The sequence below is a fragment of the Myodes glareolus genome, chromosome 13, assembly GCF_982192425.1.
Source record: "Myodes glareolus chromosome 13, mMyoGla1.1, whole genome shotgun sequence".
In the NCBI taxonomy this organism is placed as follows: domain Eukaryota; kingdom Metazoa; phylum Chordata; class Mammalia; order Rodentia; family Cricetidae; genus Myodes; species Myodes glareolus.
The window spans coordinates 1237133-1260490 of record NC_142038.1 but is presented as its reverse complement, the minus strand read 5'-3'; positions in this window follow the sequence as shown (position 1 = coordinate 1260490).

Below are 23358 nucleotides of genomic sequence, written 5' to 3'. Positions count from 1 at the left end.
CAAGCTAATACTAACCTGGAAGTTTCATTCCTACTGGCTAACTTTCACAGTGCTGGAATGTACTTTGCATGCTGCTGGGTTAAGAGAAGGGATCAGCAGTATACCCATATATACTACTCCCTTTGAGCTACAATAATGGGTGACCTCATAAGATATAGCCGCATGAATTGTAGGGAGTAATGAACCACATTATAATTAGGTTTAAAACATTCTTCACAAAACAGAACTATGTCTTTTGCCATAAACTGAGTCAAAAATATATGGATGACTAAGTCATAAGCTCCAGGGGAGGACCTAAGACTATTCATCTACTAAGTACACATAGTAATAAACTGTCCTCTAAGTTCTTATTTTTATACCCAATATTAAAGCATATATCTAATCTCATTAAAGCTTCTTTTTACAGTAGACAGAAATTGAAAGATCTACAACTAGTCAACATATAATGATTAAGAGACTAGGAACTCTCAACTCTAAATGGACCGTCTATATTATACCCTCTTCCTCCAAGACTCATGGATAATCATAAAAAAGAGGGTGAAAAGATTATAAGTGACAGAGGTCGTGGATGTCTGCATGAAAGCAGTGTTTGGCGGACATTTCAGCACCATTGCATACATGAATGCACAGATGTGACTGCTTGTACAAAATCAAGTGGCGAAAAGCTACACCCAGAGCCAGGAACTTGAGGACCAAGCAAGGGACCAGACTACTAAAAATATCTGAATCTGTCATCTCATACAGTTCCACTGGCTGTTATAGGAATTAGCTAAAAGCTATCCTGGACCATAGAAACAGTGTGAAATTGTGCCCTAAACCTACTCCATCTACTCCAGAAGGTTATGCATGTGCAGGAGAACTGTGCTGCTGTGAGACTAGGGGAGAAAAGGGACTGATTTCCCCAATGCAGAAACAGATGGGCTGGGCGAACTGCTGGAATTGTGTTGTCAGGGCTTCACTGGCATCTTAACAGCCTTCAGCTGCCTGCACCAAACACTTGGCCTTAATTCTCCAGCTCCAAGAGCATGGCAGTCATCGACATTCCAAAGGAGACACAGAAGGTTCAAATCTGCTAGAGTTAGTTTTAAAACTAATTCCAAAGTTCTCCAAAAGAAAATCAGGGAGTGCATAGGTGAGGGCTTCCCTGGGTAACAATAAAAAATACTTGCTACCCTCAATCTTGCCCGTGAAGAACGGGAGCCAATGAGTAGAAATCAGTTCTCTGCAAGGTCCTAGGCCCACTACCCTTGTTCAGGCCCCCTTTAAGACCATTTTCCCTTCTTACTTTAAGTTACCATCCCAAAACCATGACAAATGCTAGAAAGGATTCCCAGGAAGTTGGATAGTTTAATGAGGAACATAGTCAAAGTTTTGGATTCTTCCTTAGGTGGATTATCTCCTCTTCAGTTAGACACTGAGAAGAGGCCTTAGGTCGGAGGATAGAGACCAGAGTAGAAAAGAAAAGGAAGACACAGCTTTCCTAGGTATCACATTAGGGTTTATTGATGACCTGAGCTACCTACTCCAGCATGGGCCCATTAAACAAATGTCCTGTAAGAGAGCTACAGAAAGCATTAATATGAAATATATATAATATGCTGTAACTATAAACAATACATGAGACTCCTCTTGCAGAAAAGACTCCCTTTACAGGCAGCTTTGTGCTTTGTGGTAATTAGATCTGTGTGTGTGTGTGTGTGTGTGTGTGTGTGTGTGTGTGTGTGTGTGTGTGATTTCTGTCCAAGCCACCAGGCAAGCATGGCATAGTCAATACTCTCACAGTGATGGATGGCTTTATTCAATTTGAACAAGTGTATCCCTGAAAAGAACAAAGTGTCTCCATAGCAGGCTGAGTTCACCCTGGAAGTACTTGTCAGGACACAAGTTCGCCACATAAATCCACTCAAATTGAGACATCAATGTGAGTCTGGCTGCCATGTCCACCATTCTACTAGACAAAGCTCCGGAAACATTTTCCCTTCAGGGGGCTGATAAAAAACAACCAGGTGATGGCTTCTAAGCAGCATTATGAGATAAGAAATGTTTTTAATGATTAGACTAAAAAGATAGAGACTGTTTTATGATGTGTGAAAATGGTATAAAATTCCAATCTGATGCCTATAAACAAAAGTGTACTGGAACACAAGCACCTTGCTCATTTGTGCTTCCTGTGCAACGTTCACACTAAATAAAAGAGATGCATAGCCTAAAGGCTTAAAATAGTTAGAATCTATCTTGTAATACACTGGACTGTGTCCCTCCAAAGTTCTGATAGAAAAGATCTGATTCTCCATGTCTTAGACTATGACTTTACTAAAGACAGGTCTTTAACGCCGTGATTAGGTTGCATGAGGTCCTGTGTGTGGACTGCATGAATTGAGCACTGGCAACTTTGAAAGAAGAGGTAATCCAGATACAGACATTTACTTGGGAAGACAATGTGAAAACAAAGCAGGGAGTCAGTCGGATGAGAGTCAGGGCAGAGGGTTCTGGAGAACCCACACCCATCAGCCTCTTAACCTTTGATTCTGCCTCAAGGCCAATCCTGTTGGGAAAGTCCCTTGGTCTGTGATATGTTAATCCAAGAAAAATAATACGTATCCTTTGCTGAACCATACCTATGCTATGTAACATTGTCTTAAAATTAACTCATGATTCTGGGTGATGGCTTGGTAGATGAGAGTTTTAACTCTGCAAGCGTGATGATCTGAGTTCGAATCTCCAGCACCCACATATGACACTGAGCATGGCTGATGTAGGTGGGCCTTCTGTCTATGTGTTACTTTTATTGGTTAATAAAGAAAACTGCCTGGCCTGATAGATCAGAAAATTAGGTAGGCAGAGTAAACAAAACAGAATGCTGGGAGGAAGAAGGCAGTGAGGCAATCGCCATGACTCTCTTCTCCAAGATAGACGCAGGTTAGGACCTTTCCCGGTAAGCCACCACCTCGTGGTGCTACACAGATTATTAGAAATGGATTAGATCAATATGTAAGAGTTAGCCAATAAGAGGCTACAGATAATGGCCAGGCAGTGTTTAAATGAATACAGTTTCCATGTAATTATTTTGGGTAAAGCTAGCCGGGTGGCGGGCAGGAACGCAGCCGCTGCTCATTGAACAGAGTGGCGCTCTGCCTATCTAAACTGCTGTCCTATCAAAAGCCAAGGCAGTTTCTTTATTAACCAATGGAAGTAACACATAGACAGATGACCCTCCTCCCTTACATGGCTTTATAATCCTAAAACACTAAATGGGAAGAGATGTGAAGCAGAGTGGCATCCACATCATCCTTCCAGGCATAAATAGGAGCACTGTGCTTCCCACAGATGACAACCACAGGGTCGTAGGTGGAAATGGAAGCAGAGACAACCAGGTCTGTATAAGCCAAGTTCCTTTCAGCCATGAGTCTGCCTCAATAGTTCTGATCAACTCCACGTTGCTTCCCTTACACTGAAGCAACCCCTGGATATCATGGTCTAGAAGCAACTCCTCAGGCCACCATACTTAATCCTCTTTCAGTTTCCACTGTGACAGTGCCTTGTTTCTGTGTCTTTCTCTGCCTCTTCTCTCTTAGAAATACATAAGACATCCTGGGAGGTTTTGTAATCGAAAGTGTGTCTCTCTGCATGTCTCATTTTAAAGGACAATAGGTTACTTGTGTCTTGCCTGCTCTTACAAAAAGCCCTGTCTACCAGCACCTGATTGCTTTGCTGACTTCACAGTCATGTAAACTGTGCTGGAGGAAAGAGCCCCATCTTTACTCTGATGCACTGACAACACTCCAAAATGCAGCAGCTTCTCATATCAGCTCCATAGTGACCTTTTACCAGGACACAGACTATCATCTCGGCCTTTCCAAGTGTGCATATGAAGTAATGATATCTTGATAAACGTGTGATCACGTTTGGTCAATGCATTGATGTAATAAATCAGTTGTAAATGTTTGGCCTTTAGCCACAGGTTTTAAACACTATCAAGAATGTGTTTGTTAAATACCAAGAGAGAGAATCCCTTTCCCCAACCTCTGATAACTACAGTTAAGGGAGGAGCACCACAATCACCAGGACTTTGTAGTCTGGGATACTGGATGTTTGTCCTCAAGGCTGCTAGTGCTGTCAGCAACTAGTGTGAATAAAAGTGTTCATCACACTCACGCCCACACTTTTCAGGCATCATGCTGGGAAACAGACTGAAGGAAATCATGGTTCTGGCTTCAAGAAAACATTGGATTGTGGAGGAGAGCTGAACATGCAGGCAAGAGCAGCTAATATAACTAAGAATAGGTATTTCTTAACCAGACCCTGGGGAGGTTGGTGTTGGGTAGGGAAAGGTTGGCATGAAGAGTAAAGGAATAGTCCCTAAACAACATAAAATATTTGATTCACCTAAGTTGAATCTTAAAGGATATTGAAGATTTCACTAAGTAAAAATGAGGACAAAGAAAAGGGCAAATGTGCCTCCGGGAAGAATAAAAGCTTCACATGAAACGCAGAAAGTGTTTCTGTGATAACGTGAAAGTTTTTGTTACAGAACTTTTTGAAGTGGAAGGCAGTGAATCTCTTCTTTACAAGGTAACACTCCTCTGAAATCCTCACCTCCCTATGTCCTGCTGGCAGCGTGCTACACCCTGATTCCTTCATTTCCTCTTGACTCAGTCAACTATACGTGGAAGGACCTGGTATTGCCAGACAGACACTGCTACAGACCCTAATGAAATGAAAGCGACAAGCAAGAACGTGTGCCAATCTTTAAGAAACAGTTATTTTAATGCTCTCAAAATGAAACTAGTAGTTTTTTTATTTTTAAAAAAAACTTTTTTGTTTTACATATTAATCCCAGTTCCTCCTCCAGTTTCCCCTACCTTCACCCACCCCACCTCCTTATCCCTCCCTCAGAACGGGTAGGGAAATTCCCAGGAATCGACAAGGATGACCCCAGTGAAGAACTGTGCAATAGTAGAGAGGGTGCCTTAACTTCCCTTCACCTGTAATAAGATTGATGCCCACCTTAACTGTCATCATAGAGCCTTCATCCAGTAACTGGTGGAAGCAAATGCAGAGATCCACTGCTAAGCACTAGGCTGAGCTCCTTGAGTCCAGTCATAGAGAGCAAGGAGTGATAATAAGAACAAAGGGGTCAAGACCATGATAGGGATACCCATAGAAATACCTGACCCAAGCTAATGAACACTCACTGACTCTGGACTGACAGCTGGGGAACCTGCGTAGGACCAAACTAGGCCCTCTGAATGTGAATGAGAGTTGTGTGGCTTGGGCAATTTGAGGGGCCACTGGCAGTGGAACCAGTATTTGTCCCTACTGCATGAATTGGCTTTTAGTGGTCCATTTCCTATGGAGGGAAATCTTCCTCAGTCTAGATACATGGGGGTCCTTGGTCCTTGGCTTTGGTCCTCCCTTAAGTGATATGATAGTAGCTATTTTTTAAAGTGAAAGTTCTTATTCATTAGAAAATGGTACTCATTATAAATTATAATTATGAATGATTAAAAAAGAACTCATGGCAAATAATAATCCAGTAACAAAGAGAAACTTTCCAATGAGCTAGATTTCTGCATTTAACTGAATCAAAACTGCTCAGGATCTTAATGTCAGCTACTTGGTAGCACACATCTCAGGTGCTCAAGACCCACACGTGGCCAGCAGAGAGTCCAGTGAACAGAGTGGTTAGAGAACATTTCCAGAATTAGAACTAGTCTCTGGGACAAGACTGATATAAAAATCTCTCATAATTGGCAGAGAGCTTCATTGCCTGAAAGTTAATGTCATGAACTAACTTCTATACAAACTCTTTTAAGTTTTAGTTTTAAGAAGATCACAGTTCTTTCACGTTATCATCTCAATCTGCTTTGAGAATGACCTCTTCTGTGTGTCAGTTCACCTTTTGGACACAAGACTGAAATATGCTTTCACTGTCTTTGTGTCTGAGATTTCTTTGCAATGATAGCTAAGGGATAGGAAATATTTACAATGATTATTTTGAACTGGGGAGGCTTTCAAAGGATTCTAAAATGGTATGCAGGACAAGGGCTAGATAAAGGACAGTGAGAAAATGGTCTTGTAAGAAATTAATAGAGTCCTCAGGTAAGTCAACAACTGATGCGTTCGAACAAGTCAGGAAACAGAAGAGTCAGGGTAGAGTCAGGCTGCAAGGGATTCCCTGCCCCCAGTTCTTCATACAGAGCACATGGAAACCAGAAGACATAATAATCCAAGAAACAAATGAGATATTAAAATAAAAGGATCTACCCTGGAGAAGTCAGGCACAACACTGTGAAGAAACAGGAAAGTCACTAAGGGGAACACCCCACCAAGTGGAGCCACACAGGGTTCTGATACCCTGGTTCCTACACTGCCCTCAACAACACTGACTGCCTGTTGATGATACTGTGTACCAAAGTCAATGTACCAAGAGCTAATGCATGCAGTCTCAACACTCACCCAGCTCTTTTAGAGCATGATTCTTCAGTTTATGATAATCAGCAAAGCCTTATCATGTATTTGACAAAATCCCACAATGCAGAGAGTATAAAAGAGAAAATAAAAGACCGAAATGTTTTATAGTTTTTTTAATTTGTTTTTGAGATTATGATTACATGTCTCCCTTTCCTTTCCTCCCTTAAAGCTCTCCCACATATTTCACTTTCCTTCAAATTCATGGGTTCTTTTTTCAGTAATTGTTAAAGCAAGATTATATGTAAATGCATATACATATATATCCCTAAATATAACCAGCTCAGCCCATATAACATTACTTGTATATATGTTTACAGGGATGATCACTTGGCACTGCATAACCGATTGATGTGTTCTTCCCTCTCCTTTTCCCAGTTTTTCTCAATTGCCTATATTACTTTGTGTAAGGTTGAGGTCTTCTGGTCTTTTCCCCATCCACTTGTTCATGTCCACCTGTATCATCCTTGTTCAGCTCAGATTTGGCAGTCATGGTGGTGAGACTTTATGAGTGTTTTAATAAGTTTTAATAAGTAAATTGAGCCAAGGGTTTAGAAAGTAGGAAAAAGACAAACTATTTACTAGGAGGAGAAATAGAAACTGAAGAATACCTTCAAAACTGAAAATCAAGATGAAATCTAATTCCTTTTAATCAACCTAATAGGTTTGGAGAAAGCAAATAAAAGAAAATGAGGGTAAATACTTATTTTCTAAATGAAAGAGAATAAAAATCAGCCTTTTAGATTTTCGGAGAGAGCAGAAGAAAAAGCCCAGTCAAAAATAAAAGGATGCTTTAGACAATGCTAGATGACAGCTGACAATGCAGAGATATCTTCAGATTTCCTGTAAGGGCTAAAGAAAGACACTGTCAAACACACCAGCACTCTTTTCCCTCTAGAGAAGTTTATTAAGAATATAGGTCGCCAAAAGGAAGGACTATGGCAAGAAATCAGAAAACGTTCAGAACTCAGAACTCAGTGGATCCAGCTTAAGAATGCTTTGAAGGAACATTCCAGATGGCAGTTACCTGATGAACACATAGAGAGTAACAGATAGATAGATAGATAGATAGATAGATAGATAGATAGATAGATAGATAGACAGGAAAATATGAAAGCAATAAAGGACTCAGGGGAAAGTCTTTGGGCAAGGAGGAAATAAGGAGTGTAGATCGTGCTGTGTTGAGTTATTTGATGTTAAGGGTACAGTTTATTTAAAAGAGGTCAAGTCCAAAAGAAAAGCAAAAAAAAATCCATAAAAAACAAGTTCTAGAACCTCACTATCACTGTGGACTGCCAGTGAATGGTCACTCAACCCCTACTAGAAAATCATTTTGCAGTCAAATTTTGATCAAACTACTGGTGATGAAAACAATTCTAGTAAAAAAAATGAAACAAAAAATTATGTGATAATGTGGAAATACAGAAAGGAAGCATGATGAGCTAAAAGAATGATAATATAGGCATCTTTCTATCACAAAGTAAGGAATCAAGATGATCACTACATTTAAATGGATAAGAAATAAAATGGTAAATATACTTACAGCACAAAATTATATAATTAAGGAACTTTAAAAACATGATAGCACCATACTAGCTTAGTTTATTAATTGAGTGGTTCTCACAAAATAATCAAATATTGGTAATAAATAAAAAACTGACTTTCTGAGCATGTTGGCTAGCAATGTAGAAGTGAAGACTATAGAAGACAAATTGAGCTAAAATGTTTACAAGGAGAATTAGGGGTGGAGAGGATATTGCTTTCACCAGAAAAGCCTCTGTGCCGCAGGCGTGCATTATTTCACCATAGCAATAACTTCCTTTTTTATTTTTGAGATTATAATTTATTTATATCATTTCTTCCTCCCTTTCAACCTCTCCAATATACCCTTCTTTGTTTTTTTTTTTCAAGTCGTGGCCTCTTTTTTCATTAATTGTTCTTATATGCATATATATGTATACGTAGATGTGTATTCATATCATATAATACAAACATATATATTCCTAAATAAAACATGTTCAATCCATGTAATGCTACACATATGTATATTTTCAGGGCTGACTATTGGTACTGACTAGCCAATTGTTGTGCTCTTCCTTGGGGAAAACTCATTCTCCTGCTCCTAGTCACTCTCGGTTTCCTTTGTTCTTGTGTAGAACTGAGTCTTCCGGGGCTTTCTCTGTCCACTTTGCAATGCCTATCGATATTATCCTTGTTTAGCTCGTGTTTAGATAGTCATGTTGGTGGGACTTTATAGGTGTAGCTTCTGACATTACTAGAAGACACAATCTCACACCAAACTTCCTGATCCTCTGTCTCTTATACAATGACTTTTAACATTGCTGAAACCAGAATTTCAATGGAAACAGTCTGACTCTAGAGGCCAGACTCTTAAAATGAATTGGATGCCTACACTGAGACAGATCTGGTGACAGGAAACAGCAAAAATACTTTTTAACATGTCGCATTCTATCAGTCAGTGGTCTCCAGACTATAGTACCAGCAATAGCTGGACTCTTATAAGAAACTTGACCTTAGCACTATGCCCATATGGCTAGTTATGTATAGTGCAGATCTCAAATGTCCCCCACAAAGACTCCTGTACTGAAGACTTTGCTCTTGTGCAGCAGTGTTCATAGGCTGAGTTTCTGGAAGGTGACTAGACCATGAGGGTTCCAACATAGTGAATAAAGTAATCTGTAGAATGGATCACTGGACTAGGGTAGAAAGTCTAGAAGTCAGGAAGAAGCAGGACACCGAGAGCATGTAGGTGAAAAATGTTTAGTCTCTGACCTGTGCTTCTTGGCCATGCTGAAAGCAAGTTGACTGCTACACACTGCAGTCACGCTGCTCTGGCTTACCTTAACCTAATGTAATGGAGCTAAGAAGCACAGCCTGAAATCTCTGAAACTGTGAGTCAAGGCAAGCTCTTCTTCTTTGAGTTTATTTCTCTCAGAAATTTTGTCATAGCAATGGGAAGCTGACTAAAAACTGGCAACTACTCCTCACTCAAAATCCTCTGAGTCAGAACAAGGGTGTGGGTTAAAAAAGTCTGTGTAGTGATCTCTCTGGGAGACTTTGATACCATAAATTTAAGCAAATGTAATAAACAAGGAAGTTCAGAATGGATATTTAGTTGCTAATAAGGAAAATTCTCAGGAATAGAACAGCTATATTTCTTTACTTTCAATGAAAAATTATTTTCAAAAATTTAGTGTGTGTGTGTGTGTGTGTGTGTGTGTGTGTGTGTGTGTGTGTTATAATATAGGAAGTTTCCTGAACCATCAAAGCATTTATTTTATCTTATCATATTTACTTATCTGGAAAAATAGTTAAGAAGTTCTAGGATATGCTCTCTAGGCACTCAAATGCAAACTGTACAGACTAAAGTCGGATTAAAATTCAACCAGACACACATACTGGTGGAATCATTTCCCACAACCTCTTTCCAGTGAAAAAATATGTGCCTCACTAAGAGCCATGAGTGCGGCATTCCCACAGACCAGCAATAACTGTGTCAATAATAAATACTACAATTCTTCCTCATGAAGATTATTCTAATTCTAGTTAAAAGAACCCAAATTACTTCTAAAATAATTGCGTGTTACTTATGTTTGATTTCCATAAATCAAAGTATAAATTAATCTATTTAATCACAGTCTTGAATTCAGTGAGTTCATTCAGCTCAAATTCCTTCTTGATCACATTCTGAAGCCAGAAAAACCTTAGGTTAGAAGAGTTCTCAGTACTTGAGATAAAAAGGTATTTGTGTATGAAAAAGTTCAGAAAGAATATAGAAGGGCAGAACTAAAAAACTCAAAGCAAAACTAAAAGGAGAAGAATGGAAAAAGCAGATGACAAGGATGGTTGGCTGTACTGTGATTCAAGTTCAAATTAAAGAAGAAAGCTGATAAAAATGACAAGGATGTGGCAGAAAGACAGGAAGTGTGTTGTGTCACCCGAGAAACCCTAGGGCTGAGGCATAAAATGAAAAGGACCTGGAGAAAATGGAGACTCAACAACCGTCATTGCCGGTGATTTATATAATCCAGGGTAAGAGTCTGTAAGGACAACATTCAGTGCTCACAGAGTTTCAATTTTTTCAGCTGTTCTCCTTTAGGAAGATTTATTTGCAATAGCATTCACAGGTTAAAATTTCATAGCAAGGATGAAATGTAACTAGAAATATTCCCCTACATGCAATCTTTAAAAAGTTAGCACAAAGTATAATAATTGAGATTACTTTTAGATAATATAAATTATTTTTTAAAGAATATGCTAAAGCAAATAGCAGCCAGTCCAACTTATATCTCTAATGCCAGTGTGGTCACTTTAAATGCTTTTTTATATATCACTACCTTTCTACAACATGATCAGAACAATAAAATAAAGAGTGTGTGTGTGTGTGTGTGTGTGTGTGTGTGTGTGCGTGTTTTCATGGAAGGACAAATTATACATAATTTTTACTAGTAAAAAATAGAAATTTACAAAATATTAACATGTTTCGATAGGTAGGTAATTTAGGAGCTTCTTCCATATCCCATGTACAGATATGTCTTTCTTGAGCATACATACTAATATATCATGCAGTGACTGTTTTTGTTACTCTCAGTAGTATTGAAATTTCAATTCAACATTCCTCCCTATCACCACTGAAAGGCTTCCAAATATAATTGTTCATCCTAAACAAAATTATCACATATCACATGAATTGCAAATTATCAAATTTAATTAGAATTTACATGTTTTGCACCCATTTCCTCCTTCACCGCTTTTGAACAAGATCCTCACATTTGCTCTTACCAATCTGACAGCAGGTCCTTGGGCTGCACACAGTAGATTTTGGCCCTTGGCTTCTGCACAGGACTGAACTAAGGTTTATGAGAAATGTTTTCTCAGTCGTTCTACATTGGATTCATTTGTGGATCTTTATTGGATAATTTAGATGATCTGCAGTGATGCTCCAGTCATCGACAAATAATCAAAACACTTCTCTACATTTTAGAAGCCTCATAGTTTGGATGAAATAAAGCGTGATTGTTCTGAAACAAGAGAGTGGGAATTGTGTCTAGAATCAATAAACCTGATGATGACAAAGCAGGAGATGGAACATCAGAACACAAGTATGCAAGTCAAAAACCTGTCTATATCTGTCTGTCTGCAGTGTCGTTGTTATGGAGCAGAGACCAGAGATGGCACATCAGAGCGTGAGGATGCAAGACAAAACCCTACCTGTATCTGTCTGCGATCTCACTGCTGTGGAGCAGAGACCAGTGGGTCCCTGGCTCCCAGTTGTCAAATGTTCTAGCCAAATCAGTGTGTTCCATGTCCAGAGAGACTTTGACGAGAGAGAGAGAGAGAGAGAGAGAGAGAGAGAGAGAGAGAGAGAGAGAGAGAGACCTGATATTAACCTCTGGCCTCTTCGAACATCTGCAAGCATATATACACACATGCACACATCACATACACAGTGCCTTGCCCTATCCCTGTTTATTTTAGAGTCTCTTGCTCTTTCTAGTGATACATTGACTGTCAGGGAATTTGTTGCTTTAACTGGAGGATTAAAGAGAGATTTAACAGTCACCTGATTTTGTATAACTATAACTAAACGTCTGTGACCTCTATGTCTACTGCCCTACATGAAGCCACTGAATGAAGAGAACAGAGACAGAGTTCAGAGAGAGACGACTGGAATGCAATGTTGGTATACATTCATCAGTTGTAACAAATACACCTTCTGGTAGAGGATTAATTAGAAGCTATGAAAGTTAGATTGTGTGTACATAGTGTCAGGGTGAATTTGAGAAATCTGTGCTTCCAACTCAACTCTCTCATAAGCCTAGATCTACTCTGAAATTATAAAGCCCATTAAAAATGAGAAACACCTCCTTGATGGTCTGAAACTAGGATTTACCTGAGAGTGCTGGATTTTTATTTGCTAAACCTGCCAGCCGTGCTAGAAAAGCACTGGGAATTTCAGTTACACAACTCACAATGAATGTCTTAATACGCATGCCATTATTTTGAGCTTCCTTCTCCCGCCTGGGCAAGTATATCTCATTATCTGTCCAGCCCAGACACCGTGTCATGTTCAGGATGAAGAAGATGTAGTCTACATACCCTAGTTCTGGATTTCCTACAGTTTGGCTCCCTCTAATGAACTCTATTATAAAGAATATTTCCATGTCAACTTCTAGCCTTGTAAACGAACATTCTTTGTTTACATAAGGCTTCTATTTGAGCACAGGTTCTTAGTTTACATGTGTATTGTCTTAGTAATTTCATTAAGGTCCTGGGAAGTCAGAAATTGCTATTTCAATTGTTTTGGTATTCCTTAGTAACTGAGAGTGACATCAAAAGAACACTCTGCATAAATGCTAGCTAAATTGTTCGCCTCCCGTCTCAGATAATTTTAAAGTAGTACATCTGACCTTTAAGACAACATGCTTCTTTTCTGATAATAGGACTATCTGTGAGAAGCTCTTTTACATGGTATCAGTACGAATTTTATATTTTATTTATTCAAAGAGCAATCCCCACCAATCTCAGTAAGGCCATGATTAGAATCGCGATATTTCTGAAGCCACCTGTCAACACAACTGTGCTTGAATAATTACATTCAGAAATCTATAACCTCGGGCAATTCCGCTTGCTACAGCTCTGCCTATGCTGGGATTTTTAGGTAGGAGCACATCACCAAGCTAACAATAAAGCTCATGAAACTGAACCTATTATCTGCCAAATGCATCTCTGGGTACTTGTATCTTAGAGAGAAGTCTATCATAAAGATACTGACACATATCACACCCCCACTGTCCCTCTACATATGCACAATATTATTGATGGTAAGTACCAACTAAGGGCTGTCATAAGCCATAATCAGCCTGTCTTCATGGAATAGATTGAATTTGCCGACATAAAATAGTCTTACTTTTTACCTACCTGGGTTAAATAGATGTCTGAGAAGTCTCAAAGAGTCATAATTCCCACCCTGATGACTACCAGTCACTGATTACAATGGACATTGGGTATTCTTCATGTTTAAAAGGTGATAGGAATATGAAGAAAATTTGAAGCTGCTCAGAGACCTTCATAGAGGCTTTTATTAGATTTTTCTTAAAAGCCCAAATCCAAGATAAAACACATAGTGCCCATTTTAAATGACTCTTAAGTTGGAATATAAATCCCTATTCAGCATGTATTAACTCTCGTCAGGATATTAACAGCTGGCCTCTCTTGCCTCTGTACATGCTGTATTCAAATTCCTGGTGGAGTCATGGTCAATCCAAGGGAGTGGGGTTGTACACTCTCTAGCTGCTGGTTAAAATGAAGATGAATGAAATTAAGAGACATTCTGCATTCTCCTTCACCCCCAGAGTCCTGTGAAAACTCCCTTCATGTTCTATTCCCTCCTGCAAGAAAGAGACAAATTAGGGGTTTTATTATTTATTCTCAGTGGACATAGAAACCCTGAGGGGAATGTATGGGCTGTCAAACATTAAGACCAAGTAGTGCAATTAGAAACCAGAGTTTGGGTCTTACGTGTCTCTGTAAGGGAAAAAGAAAAGAAGAGGAAAGTTAGTAAAAGAGATAGAGCTACAGAAAATAGAAAATACATATTCTTAAGCAAAATCTGAGAATTCAAACCCATCCTGCTCATTCAGATTTCATTTGTTTCACCCTTGGAATAAAATATAGCAATGCTCAGAAATAGAAGCAAAAATTGGCAGCCTGCTACCAGTGTAAAATGGGTCCAAACACAATAAATGACACTTCTTATCAGCAGTGATCTCTGACATGAGGGAGCAAATTGGCCACACCATGCACAGTGGAGGGAATGATCACTCCCTTCACCTGCACAAATATATGCTCTGTGATGTATGTGCCTTTGGAGAATACCCACCAGCATATGAAAATCCCCATCAGATGACAAAATGTATTATTAAACACAAATGAAAATTCTGTATCCTTGCTTTAGAATAGATGGCTCTGCTTTGTTGTCTATGTGCATGAACTTGCTTTGTAGCTATGGATATGAGGGTACACAGTCCACACAAGGGCCACCAGGTGTCCACTGATCATATTACCCCTCATATGGACTTCAAGTGACTCTGGAATTTTTCCTTCATTTACTCTATGATGTATTTTTTTATTAGTTTTCTGTGATAAAGCTCCTAGAAACTGACTTAAAGACTACAATGGAGTTTTACCTGAAAAAAGGCCATTTGGGAGAAAGGTACTTTGACTAGGCATGCAATTGTGCTTGATTAATTGCTCTCAGTCTTTATGCTTCCTTTGACATTGCTAACCTTCACACATGGGTCTAGGATCTAAAATCTAGTGTCAAGATTATTTTCTGTATTGACATCTGGAAAAAGAGAAACCAGAATTACCCGCTTTCATTCTCCTCTCCTTACTCTAATCCTAAGGAAAAGATCAATGAGCTAAGCAACCCCCCTTTTTTATAGAACTAGGTGCTACTCCTTCTTATCTGTGAGGAGTAGGTTTCAATTGCTGTTCCCTATGGGAGCCAAGAGCCATCTTTACCCCCATGTCACTACAAAACTTACCTCCCACAGCCCCCAGTTTACTCACTGTCCTGAGTTCATGTAGTTCCATAAGGGCTCTGTCTGGCTCACGACGCCCTCCTGCCCCAAGCTTGGGTTCCCAGGAACATTGCACTTATCCAGTAATGAATGCTGGGATTTCATCATTCCCCATCCTTGAGATGTGGATCCATCCTGCAGGGAAAGGAATGCGCGGGGTAATGTGAACAACACATTTCACTGATTCTCCCAAAATCCCCTTAAACTCCTCAAAGGAAAATCTGAGTTTCTGCGACAGGTAGTTCAAGGCCCAGTTTCCCTTTGTGCCATGTCATACCATAAATCTCCTGACCCTCTGTTTTTCCATTTAAAGAATAGTAAGAGAGATGTTGGTTACCACCAAGGTATGTGTCCCACTAAAGCAATCTTAGGGTTATCTGTCCATGTTAGTCACTGTGCTTCACAGATATCATAGCTGTGTAGGATGTCTCAGCTCTGTTGGCTGCCTCCCTTCTCTAGAATCATGAATGACATCTTTTGCTACCATAAAGCTAGTTCTCAGGTGGGAGGCATTCAGGGCAGTTCCAGCTCAGGAGTTTCTGGTCCTTGTGTCTAAAGTGTGTGGTATCTTCAGAGACTTATCTTCCACCTCTGGGAAGCAATCAAGGGAATAGCCTATAATGTTTTAGGAGTCTTTTGGACAATCCTGACCATCAACTCAAAGAAGAGTTTCTCATGCCTGGTGTTGGGGTTTTTGTTAGATGGTCTTTAGCTCTTAGAGGAAGCATTGTCAGTCCAGATAAGAGGAATTTCCTTATGTATATTTATATACAGACTTACATGGATTATAGGTTTCTAGGCAGACTTTTTAAAGACAATTGTTATTATTTACTTCTTCTGTGTTTTCTTCCTCCCTAATGAGAGCTTTCCCCTCATTTTCCCCATTCCCAATCAAATCGCTTGTATCTTGCCATTCCTCTCTCTATCCATCCTTTCTGTTTTCCTATATAGAATTTAATTGAAATAATAACCACCTACAACGTAAACTATGTCACCCTTACCTTGTCAGTGAAAAGTCGCTTTATAATTAGTATTTTGCTGCCATGCTTTTATCCGTAAGCTCTCAGAGGTCAAAAGTCAGGCTACTGCCATTATCTTGCGCTTGTTCTTTGCTGCTCCAACCACCTTGTCTTTTCTCTAAACTCACACAAGAAGGTTACTAATGAGTCATCCTCTAAGGAGCCCAGAGACTTTCCCAACAGTCGTAAGGGTGAAACACATGGAAATATATGTTCCCTCATGATGGCCTATTGAGAACTATCTTAATTGCATTAACTGATGTAGAATGAGCATGAGTCTCTAGTTCTGTTGGGGCTAGAGAGATGGTTCAGCATCTTCTGAGGTCCTGAGTTTGAGTTCAATTCCCAGAACCCACAAAGTGGCTTACAACCCTCTATAACTATAGTCTCATGGAATCCAATGTCTTCTACTGTTTTGTAGACGCATACTCAGACAAAGCATCCACAAACACAAAATATGTAAATAAATAAGTATTTTAGTAAAGAGTTGTGTTGTAAACTGTGTTCATTCATCAATAACTATGCACTGACCTGTCAAGTTAATCATAAGTGGTCCTCCACCCCCACTGATTGCAGAAAGAGTAGAAAAATGTAGATAGAAGAGCGGGGAATCCATAATGTTCAACTTTCCTGTAAACATGCAACGATTTTAAAAGAGAAAAATCAATTAATTGCTAATTAAAAAATCATTGGAAAGATCAGTTATAGTGCTAATTTAGGTTTTTCAAGATAACTTACAGTGACTGACTAGTGTCTCATATACCAGCATATATAGTGTCTCATATACCTAATTTTTAGTCTGTTACTGTTTCATCTTCAGATGATGTAATTTAGGCAAAAGAGTGAACAATTAGCCCAGGTATGTTTGACACATGTGATATGGCCCAGAAACTGTGGCTTTTCTTGACTAAATTTATTATCTGTTGAACTGGAACAAAGAGAAAATATCTCTATCTATCTATCTATCTATCTATCTATCTATCTATCTATCTATCTATCTATCTCCCTCTCTCCCTCTCTCTCCCCCACCACTCCTCCTCCACCTCCACCTCTCTGTTTGGTGGGGCGTGTTGAATGATGTTGTGTATGCATATATGCCTGCAGATATACATATACATTCACATGCCTATGGAGACCAGAGGTCATCTTCAGATATCTTTCTCACAAGGCTCCCACAGAGCCATCTACTGGCTGGATGGTCAGTCAGCACATTCTCAGGATCCTCCTGACTTCACCTCCCAGTTCTAGGGTTACAGATGAATACCAACATATCTTCCCTGTGTCTTCATGCCTTTAAGCACTGAGCCATTCTTGTAGCCCCTAAAAGTTTTATTAAAATAGTACCAGGGCAATAATCACCTCTAGCAATCACGTTAATGACTTAAAGTTAGTCTTTAGAGCCTCAAACAATGACTCCCTACCCCAAGGTTGCTACTGATCTTCTTAGTACTGTTTTTAAATCCATGCAGTTCCTATTCTAAATCCCTTCCCAATGCAAAAAGAAAAAAAAAAAAAAGACTCCAAACCCAGCAGCAGAGAGCAAAGATGCATGACCGCAAGAGGGCGCTGCAGACACGTGAGGAAGGCCTGTGTCCACATGGACCTAGGTACTCATGGCAATGAAATGATGGCAAGAGGGCACTGCAGACACGTGATCTCAAGAAGGTGCTGCAGACACGTGACCGCAAGAGGGCGCTGTAGACACGTGAGGAAGGCCTGTATCCACATGGACATAGGTACTCATGGCAAAGAAATCAAAGAAAGAAGTTAAACTGCCTTCCAGTTTTAAAGAATAAAATCATGAATTTGTCTAAAATAGTGGCACGTCCTATTTTTCAGCCTCCAGGCACTGCAGAGCTGTTATTTGGCATTATTCAGAATAGAATTATTTCTCCTGAGAGATTCTAGAGTAATATTTAATAGCATTAATTAGGCCCTATCTGACTCATAAAACCTTTTATGTCAAGCAATAAACCTAAGTAAATTTCTAGATAAACTGCGCATTGATTAAGGCATCAGAGGGTGTCCTAACTTTCTGGTTCCACACAGCACTTGCTGCGTCATCATTCATTCATCTAGCAGGACCTGTTGCAAATTGTCACTAAACCTTGTCATTAAACATATTTGACTCGCTCATAAGACACAATCAGAACACAGAGTAAAGCCGTGGGGATGAGAGATTCTGTAAACACCAGCTCTCTTCAGGTGTTCCCTGATGAGAAACTTCGAGTGTGCTTCAGCTGTGTTCATATCCTTGGGACCTTGCTGGATGGGAAATATCTTAACTCTGAATGTGGTGGAATTTATATTTTTGTCACATAAATGAGCCATGGCAAGCCAAGTCAGTGGCATTTCAGAGGCTCAGTTGACATTGCTCCTTAAATTGAAAAAATTCTGTGCATTGATTTACAACTCAGTCATGTTAACAAAAGAGTTTCCCATTTCCGTGTTTCACCAAGTACAAAGTTTAAAACGTGCATTCCGGGTTTGTTAATAGAAAAACAGGGTGTTGGCCATGCTTTCACATTCTCAAGTACATGTGGACAGTGTACAATAGTGTGTTTTTGAAAACAAACAAATTGTACATGACCACAGCATGTTGTTATAAGAACAATAGTGTCTGTGTTTGAAAAAAAAAAAAAGTGAATTAGGAGTTAATTTTTATACCGTTTTAATTTTTATTTATTTTATTTTTTAAAAAAAGAAAATAAGATATCTTTTTTAATTTTACATACCAATCCCAGTTCCCACTCTCTCCCCTCCTCCCATTCCGTCCACCTTACCCCTCCACCCCACCCCCCCTTCCACAGGAGTTAATATTTAATCTTTAGTTTGGGGTTGAGAATTAAACAGAATAATAAAACAAAAAACATTTACAGAAATAACTTAGAATCGGTGCTGATTTTCTTAAGCAAGCCCTGTTGACTTCGCTTAAACAGTCTAGCTATATTCACAAAGTAATGCAGAAATGGGTGTGCAAACAGACTTTTTCATTATACAGAGAGAACATCATATCATCAATTTAATTTCTGCACAACCGTCTTTAAATTTTGATCATGTGCTAGTGTCTGAAACAGAGTTAGCAAAGTACACAGAAACACCTCTGAATAGATCGTAAAACTTCGGGGGCACCTGAGGATTTGTGGCCAGAGTAGACTGTCAGTATGCAGCGCCCTCTGCTGGCAGACAGAGTAACACATGGTTATAAAATCTGCATTTTAACAAGGGTGAGCAGAGATGCTAAGATTCTTTGGAATTAGTACCATAATTCCAGGTAATCACCACTCACCTCTGTAGTTTCTTTATCAAATAAATGTTTTGTTTTATGGAACAAAACTAATAGCAGCTGATATATGCAAAGAAATAGCCACTACAAAAAAGTAGTGCGCATTTAGAGTACACGTTTAGACTTCCGTGTCTGTTCAGGTTTATGGTCACTTATGTCATCTTCCGTCTATTTATCAACATAACGTGTCATCTGAAATGTTTCACAACTGCTTCCTGTGGCAGTGACTATTTTCTCACTGACTCTATGAGCTTGTATCTTTACCTCTGGCACCCGGAGCTCACCGCAACGACAGGCATATATAGTTCACATCGGACGCTCTTAATTCTGTAATAATTCCACAATTTTTCCTATTTCATTTTTCAAACCTATTAGTTGTAGTGAAGAAACTCATAGCTTTTCAAAGCTCTGAGAGTAAGCAGCTATTGAATCATCTGTCCAAAACAGGACATGTAAGTCAGGGCACAAGGCATGTTGAAGATGAACATCCGTTCATCAATAAAATTCAGGAAAAGGTGTATGTTGTAGAATTCTGACTTCTGGGGTGATGTGCCTCTTGCATTTAAACTTTTAGCAGCTGTGATTACCTGCATAAGACCTGAAAATATGTAAAGTGTTCACAAAATGTTTTCTAGGTTTGTGCTCTGAACCCATCCATCTCCCATTCTCAAGGGGACAACAGTCAGGACACGGGAGACCATCAGGGTAAGAAAAAAGCAGGCAAAGTAGCATTCATCCCTTCTGAGGCATCACCTTCAGTGGTTTGAAATGACCATGATGGTATTGCCCATATCTTGGATGCATTTAAACATTTCAGGTCAATGCTTTGAAGCCAGATCCCTGTCACAGATAGAGAAGGTGCTCTTCAGGCCACACCTGCTAAGGAGAACTTACTGGCAGTTGATAGCTGCTGGGGAAAAGAGGCTCATTCTCCTTGAGGGTGTGTCCACGGGCAGGACTGGCTCCACATGCATGCACATATGGGTAGAGTGGTCGTTTTTGTTTTGTTTTTTAAGAAGAATAAATGTAGTTTGGAACAGAAAGGGTGGAAAGGTTTGGGGGGAGTTATGGGGAGGAAATGAGACGTGGATATAATCATATTTCTTTATATTTAATTCTCAAATAATAATTTAAAGTCAAGGTTTGGGAGGCTTATGGGGATAAAACTACCAGACCTTGGGGATAACTTTAGTTTAAGGATGCCTGCTGCACACAACACAATCCCTCGATTTCCTCATCAATCAACTGCTGAGTCATTCGCTTGCCATTCCGTGTGTGCTAGGATGCACTGAACACCATGCAGTGCAGAAGCCCAGATGGAAGCCCAGGGTAGTAGACAAAGATGATTTTTTTTTCTCTCGGGAGATGAGTAATTGGTGATTGAGACAAACTAGATATTAATTAACAAGCAAAAGATTTTATCATGAAATAGAAAATAGCTGGAAGCAATAATAGAAAGGAAACAAAACCCACTGAATCAATCCAGAAAGTCCCTGCTGACGGAACAGAGAAATGGAAGACAGCATGGGAAATAGCCCTGTATATAGGGATGAATCAGACATATGAACCTGAAGAGATTCTCAGGGTCCCTTAACTGGGTCCTCAGGATCACAGGGAAGAACTTGGATTTGCCCTGGGAAAATAGCTGCTTTGAATGTGTAAATGATATGGTATTATACATGAATAATATCTATATATTACATTGATGTGTGTATCATACCTATATGCTATACTACATATACACTATACTATATGAATCTATTATGTGTATGTATGTGTCTGTCAGATGTAGATAGAGAACAGGAATAAAATAAATAAAATTCAGATGGATAATGGGGTTTTAGACTGTTACAGTCAGATAAAATGGAGCCCATGGTATCTATTAGAGATGTATTTAAGACATAGAAATAACACTTTATTTATGTACATCTAGGAAACTGAGAAATTGACAGTAATGCCCAGACTCTGACTTAGACATTTGGATGATGATGTGATTTAGATCGTGATGTCTAGGAAAAGAGTAAAGCTATGAAGAGCTTGGGGAAGAAATGGGGTGTTTGAAAGACACTGTAAAGTACATCTGAGAATTCTAAAGACAAAGTCAGGCTGACCACGGACCATACTAGAATGCAGTTCTCTTCCCACTTAGCAAACCCAGATTACAAATCAGCAAGTTCTATAAAAGGCAAAATATTTGCGAAATGTTTCAATATCATCTAGCAACACCCCTCCTGTGGGACCTGTTCCATAAAACACTCCTAATTGCCTTCTTAAAACCTTAGTTTGATTGTCAATTCTCCTTTCAAAAAACTTGATAAATCCCTAATTTATTAAATAAAAATCAAAATTCAAAGAATTTAAATTAATATCTTTGATGATCTGCCCTTAAATGTTTTTTCACTTGGTGATTCTCTCCAAACCCCACCAAATTAAAACATTCTCACCTCCTCTTGATATTGAGAAAACTGAAAATAGAGTGGCCTGGGGAAAAAAGAAGGCATTCTCATCTATTGATTCACTTACCACTCGCCTATTCAGAAAAACACACATTGACAATTCCCATTCTCTTTCTCCTTGTACCCCTCAGTAGATCTTGTCTCTATGTTTAGTCTATATTGTTCCTTTGCCATGAATATTTACCTGACCCCTAATACCTACAACTAACCCTCAGCACAACTTAAAGAGGAAACCAAAATTAAAATAACTAAAACAGGCAATTTCAAAACTCAAAAAGAAACAACACAATGAATATTACTATTGCATTTGTCAGCAACCAAAGTTGACTCTGTCCACAAATGACACCTTTTATTTTCTAGTCAATAATGCATAATTTCTCCTTGGCCTCAAATCGTATATTCCTGAATCCATTTTAATCCTTTTTTTAAAAAAAAGTTCTCTTTTTAAATACATTGAAATGACCAAGAACTGTTAAAAGTTCTTATAAAAGAAATATGTTCTGAGACAAAATGGTTCAGTAGGTAGAGGTATTTGTGACACAAGCCTGGTGGCCCGAGTCTGAACCTCATGAAAGTGAAGGGAAATCACCCACTCCATAAAGTTGTCCTCTGACCTATGCATATGCCAGGTGGCACATCATGCACACAAATACACAGTAATTATTAAAAAAACAATTTAAGGAAGGAGATGTTTTCATTGTACTGGTGCCAACTTCCTCTAACCCTTCATTTTGCCTCGTATAGTAATGAAAAATAGGTATACTTATTGAAATTTTATTGTTTTCCCATAGTAGTATTAATTAATACTAATAATAATGCTATGTTATTGGCACTTTCATTGTTCCCACTTTAGGGAAGAGTAAACCAAACTTTGGTGAGGTTGAGTCACTTGTGCAGGTATTTCACAGACTATGCACACGTAGCAACACAATTTTGGGCTACATATGTGACTCAAAAGTCTTACACATTAGTTATAAGGACAATAATCCATTAAATGGCACCACTGTCTTATTCCTAATATAATTCCTGACTACTACATATTTCAAGATTCAGATTCTTGGAAGTCTATTGTCAAGATCTTTGTCAAGGATAGCCCCAAGTGTCCTCATTTACAACCAAAGACTAGTCCTAACAGAAGTAGAGGTTTTATGCTCCAGACAACATTCTTTTTGTAGGTCTTTGTTTGTTTTGCTTAGTTTTATTGTTTCTAAATGGATCAAAGACCTCAACATAAAACCAACCACACTGAACCTCATAGAAGAGAAGTTGGAAGTACATTCGAACGCACTGGCACAGGAGATCACTTCCTAAATATAACACCAGTAGCACAGACCCTGAGAGCAACAATTAATAAATGGGGCCTCTTAAAACTGAGAAGCCTCTGTAAAGCAAAGGACATGGTCAACAAGACAAAAAGGCAGCCTACAGAATAGAAAATGATCTTCACCAATCCCACAATGGACAGAGGGTTGATCTCCAAAATACACAAAGAACTCAAGAAACTGGCCATCAAAAGAAAA